Here is a 6,000-nt window from a genome sequence, read left to right on the forward strand (position 1 = left end):
CAAAAACAAGAAATGCTGGATTCACTCAGCAGGTCAGGCAGCATCTGTGGAAAGAGAAGCAGAGTTAACGTTTCGGGTCAGTGACCCTTCTTCGGAACTGACAAATATTAGAAAAGTCACAGATTATAAACAAGTGAGGTGGGGGTTGGGCAAGAGATAACAAAGGAGAAGGTGCAGATTGGACCAGGCCACATAGCTGACCAAAAGGTCACGGAGCAAAGGCAAACAATATGTTAATGGTGTGTTGAAAGACAAAGCATTAGTACAGATTAGGTGTGAATATACTGAATATTGAACATCAGCAAGTGCAAACCTGAAGAAAAACAACAGTACCCACTGTTTTTTTCAGGTTGTTTTTCTTCAGGTTTGCACTTGCTGATGTTCAATATTCAGTATATTCACACCTAATCTGTACTAATGCTTTGTCTTTCAACACACCATTAACATATTGTTTGCCTTTGCTCCGTGACCTTTTGGTCAGCTATGTGTCCTGGTCCAATCTGCACCTTCTCCTTTGTTATCTCTTGCCCAACCCCCACCTCACTTGTTTATAATCTGTGACTTTTCTAATATTTGTCAGTTCCGAAGAAGGGTCACTGACCCGAAACGTTAACTCTGCTTCTCTTTCCACAGATGCTGCCAGACCTGCTGAGTGAATCCAGCATTTCTTGTTTTTGAGTCCTATATCAGATTGGAGGTGGTGGGTAACTTTCAATTCTCTGCTGCAGCAAGTTGAAGTGTAGAATTAGCAGCGGGGCTCCTTCCTTGCCTGTTGGACTTCTTTCCACAGCCACTGGTTGGACTGTTTTTCTGTGATGTTCTTGTGATCGCTCTCCCACTCTCCAGAGGGTTACCTTTTAGGGTTACAATTCATCATTAGCATTTCTGGTACCTGATACATGGTTTTTCTCTCCTGGTGTGACCACACAATGGGCCAGGATGTGGAATCCATGGCCGTCCATTTATGTCTGGATGAGTATGAACGTGTTATGATGTGACTACTTCACACACCTTTGTTTCAGAAGAACCCATTCAATTCAGGAATGTCTTTTAATGGTCTGAGGATGGGTGTAATTGACACCTTTTAGCCTGGAATGTATCCTTTTGTCCTTAACAGACAGTGAGACAGTGTTTGAATACACATTCCAGGTCGTCTGACCTTTGGTGTCCATCCTTTGCAGCATTGTCCACTTTTTTTTTAAAAAGGTAAAGTCAATTTTAAAGAGACCACCTTGAATAAAGTTTGTATCTTAAAGGTAGGAATATGATATGTCTTTACTGGGTATGACAAAGTGATAATAGGTGGGTGATGGCGTGGCTGGTTCCACTTTTGTCCTCCCAACTGACCACAGACAGTGCTTTTATGTTACTACTGTTTCAATCCCTGTGTTTTACTTGCCAAATGAGCAGACAGTAACTGTTTTCTTGTAGGTTTGAAACAGAACATTAACTATTTATTAAACAATATTCATTCCCCAAAATGTTCACAACACCACTCATGCATTCACTCTCACATGCACTCTCAAGATAGATAGAAGGTAAAGGGTAAGAGTTCAAAGTGTAAAAGTCTGTTTTCAGGGAAAACCTTTGGTATCCTCTCGGAAGGTGAATTTTACTGTTGTAGGCCTGGTTGCTGGTTATCTTGTAATTGCTGGGCTGTTATAGCCTTCTGGCAGTCCACCAGGTTGTAGATGGTGCTGATGGCTTAGTTCAATTCTCACAAGTAAAAGAGTAGTTTTTTCAAAGGCATTCTCTTGTCTCTGTTGTAGCTGGCTTCCAACTTATCTCAGCAATGTTCAAGTGTGTTGGCTGGAACTGATCTCTCTCTCTTGCTCTCTCAGCTTTGCTGGAATTCAAGATAGCTTTAGATGTTTACTGTGTGGCTGAGGAGAGACCAGCCTTATCTTGATGTCTGAAGTCCTGTACTGGCAAGACCCCCCTGCCCCCCACCCCCGGTTTGTTCCTCATACCAATTACCTTTTAAGGTGAACTTACAAGTGATACTTTTGCCCATGTGACTTTAGGTTTCAGTTCTTGCTGGGCTGCACGATGGCCTTTTGATGGCCCCATTTTGAGCAAGACAAAAATATTTGTCTTAGTTTGTTTGAGTATAATTCACACCCAAGTATGATTATCTGTCTTATTTCCAAGCAGATGGTTTTGATTGATTTTCAGTCTTAGAGTCATAGAGTTATACAGCACAGAAACAGGCCTTTGGCCCACCGTGTCCACACCGGCCATCAAACCTATCTATTCTAATCCCATTTTCCAGCTCTTGGCCCGTAGCCTTGTATGTTATGGCATTTCAAGTGCTCATCTAGATACTTCTTAAATGTTGTGAGGGATCCTGCCTCTACCACCCCTTCAGGCAGTGTTCCAGATTCCAACCACCCTCTGGGTGAAAATTCTTTTCCTCAAATCCACTCTAAACCTCCTGCCCCTTACCTTAAATCTATGCCCCCTGGTTATTGATACCTCTGCTAAGGGAAAAAGTTTCTTCCTATCTACCTTATCTATGCCCTTCATAATTTTGTATACCTCAATCAGGTCTCTGCTCTAAGGAAAACAACCCTCGCCTATCCAGTCTCTCTTCATAGCTGAAATTCTCCAGCCCAGGCAATATCCTGGTGAATCTCCTCTGCACCCTCTCAAATGCAATCACATCCTTCCTATTGTGTGGCGACTAGAACTGTACACAGTACTCCAGCTGTGGCCTAACTAGCGTTTTATACAGCTTGGTCAGCAATAGATGTGGATTACAATGTAGGAGGTGGTATGAGTCATGACTTGACCTCCATTTTGTCGACAACCAATGTCCCAATCTTTTAAAATTGTTCTAAGTTTTATAACTTTTCAGTTTGTTTCTGTATTTTCGTCGCTACACTTCTTGTGAGCGAGCGACCTCCCCCCGAAAGGGCAAAAATGAAATGCCTTGGATTTTTTTTTTGTTTCTTGGTTTAGAAAGAAAGGAAGAAGGAAGACCATGGGTCACACCACTACACACATTCTGCAATCATCCTGATACCAACATCTCAATCTTACAAGAGCGACAGCTGGCATTGCCTGTAACAGCCATTTCTTGTTCAAGTTTGAGTTTCTCATCACCCTTTTTTGGATGAGGCACAATTATAATTGCATTTCTTTTGGGCAATGAAATTTGGCCCAAGAAAGACTTTTGTTTAGAAAATCTAGTACCGTCTATACTTTTCACACTTTTAAATCCCAGTTTTGTGCTGTCCAATGGGGTTGGATTTTCTCCAGCATCTGTTTGTAGTACTATGGGAATTTTAATGCCAACAGACATGCAGCTTGTGGTGAATTTTGGGCTAAGTGGAAACTCGAGTTGGACTCTTGAGTCCTTGAAGGAATCGAATTTCACAAGCTGCTGTAGAGACATCTTTTCTGTTCCAAGATTTGTAATACGCAGATTTCCGTTACTGCATTGTTCCTGGCTGTTTACAAATTGCACTGCCTGTCTTCACCCCTTAAATGCTGCTTCCACAACACATTGATTTAATAATTCAGGTTCTGGCACATTGATAATTCTTATCCCTAGGGTGACAGTGGGTGGCAAACTTTTTTTTAGCCTCTTTGAGATGTCTGGGTTCTCTTCTTGCATTTGTCCTTAGTGGGTTCTGAATCTGATTTGCTGGGTTTGGTTTACTTTGGATTTAGAACCTGACCGTTTGAATCTTCAGTGGGCAAATCCACATTGACCTCACTTTTATTTTTCTTGTGGCTTTCGCAAGTGCGGTTTACCTTAGGGCATATTACCTTCACCTTCCCTTTTCCTTTACTTTGGGAATGGGCTTTTCCCCAATATGCCCCATGTGCTCTTGGACACTACTGCTCACAGGTGGCTGCCCAGCTTCCGCTGTACTCCCTGCAGCACTAGTTGAGGCATCTCCCTCACTTTTATCTTGCCTGTCTGGGAACTCACCTTGTCCCTATTTAAATCTTTAAAGAATATTTCTGCTAACTATACCTCTGGTGCATTCCCTTCAACCTCTTCTGCTTTTATCTCAGCTCCTCTACTTTCCCCTGGCTCTGTGTCAGCCTCTTTAAATTCTACTGACTTTTCTTTAGCGTCTCTAATCTTTATAATGGCCATATCACCCCCTGTGGGATTTTTGGGACTTCCTCATCCCTCTATAGCTGCGCAGAATTTTGCTTCTTCCCCTCAGTTTCCCCAGTCTCTGTGAACTGCTCTGGACTGTTTGGAAACAATACCGTGCTTCCTGCCAAGTCGTTGTCCAGGATTGATAAACTCAGAATGAACCCAAGCATCACTACACCAGCGAGCAACTTATTCTGTCGGTAAACTTTAACTAAGAGAACTTCCAAGCATTTGCCAGTAAGCCCTTTTATCAATAATGTGGTATTTGTTCTGCTTTCAGGTGGCATCTCTGTAATCTTCGCTATGAGTAGTGTTTGAAGACAACGGGTATCCCTGAGAATGATTATCTCTTGGCCTGGTGCCTGGGATACAAAAGGAGTCATTTTCTCTTTTTGCAGAAAGTTCTTGTAGGTATTCTGGTCCTCTGCTACATTGAAGCACAGCTTTCCACCTTCATAGCTACAGACACTGGCTTGACTGCAGCGTCCTCTATTGATTTTTTGGAATACCAACAATCTGACTTGATGTGCCCAGATTTTCCACACTGAAAACACACAAAGCATGCTCCTACTGGTTTCACAACTTGGTTCCTTCTTTTAAAAGTTGAAGACTGATCTGTTTTTGACTTTGATATCTTACAACAACCCCCAGGTCAGGGGTTTTCCTGAAAGCACAAAGCTACTTTCAATTTCTGTTCCAAGTACCATAGATTCCCTAATACTCAAGCCCACACATACAATCATGACAAGGATCATTTACAGTCTGAACCCCACACTTGCTGGCAGCATGCTCACCAGCACCAGGCGAGGTGGCCACATAATTGGCCTCCTATGCATCTGCTATCCAATTAAGGACAGCGGGCAGGTTCCTGAGGTTGCAGGCCCAATCAGACGAAGGATGGTAACCCCATTGGCAGAAGTGGGCACTGCTGCTATAGGAGGGGGACTGCAAGGGCGCCTCCATCTTGAGGCGCCCTCTGAAGATGTTTCAAGTTTTAGAAGTAAACTGTGATCACAGCTGCCAACCCACCACTATGGAGGGGAAAGCTTTTAGAAATGACAAATCGGGACAAATTTAATAGTCACATGGACAAGTGTGGATGAATTAAGGACAAATCATGTTTAATTAACTTGCTTGAGTTTTTTGATGAGGTAACAGAGATGGTTGATGAGGGTAATGCAGTTGATGTGGTGTACATGGATTTCCAAAATGCATTTGATGGAAGTGCCACACAACGGGCTTGTCATCAAAGTTAGAGCCCATGGAATAAACGGGACAGTAGCAGCATGAGAGTAGTTGTGAACAGTTGTTTTTGGGACTGGTGAAAGTTATATAGTGGGGTTCCTCAGGGGTCAGTGTTGGGACCCCTGCTTTTCTTGATGTATATTAATGACCTATTCCTGGGTGTACAGGATGCCATTTCAAAATTTGCGGATGACATAAAACATGGAAGTATTGTGAACTGTGAGAAAGATAGTGATAAACCTCAAGAGGACGGCGCAGTGGTTAGCCTCACAGCTCCAGCGATCCGGGTTCAATTCTGGGTACTGCCTGTGTGGAGTTTGCAAGTTCTCCCTGTGTCTGCGTGGGTTTTCTCCGGGTGCTCCGGTTTCCTCCCACAGCCAAAAGACTTGCAGCTTGATAGGTAAATTGGCCATTATAAATTGCCCCTAGTATAGGTAGGTGGTAGGGGAATATAGGGACAGGCAAGGAGGTGGTAGGAATATGGGGTTAGTGTAGGATTAGTATAAATGGGTGATTCATGGTCGGCACAGACTCGGTGGCCCGAAGGGCCTGTTTCAGTGCTGTATCTCTAAATAAATAAGGACTTGGACAGGCTGGGGGAATGGGCAGACAAGTGGCAGATGAAATTTAATGCAGAA

The sequence above is a fragment of the Heterodontus francisci genome, chromosome 7 (assembly GCF_036365525.1).
Source record: "Heterodontus francisci isolate sHetFra1 chromosome 7, sHetFra1.hap1, whole genome shotgun sequence".
NCBI classification, from domain to species: Eukaryota; Metazoa; Chordata; class Chondrichthyes; order Heterodontiformes; family Heterodontidae; genus Heterodontus; species Heterodontus francisci.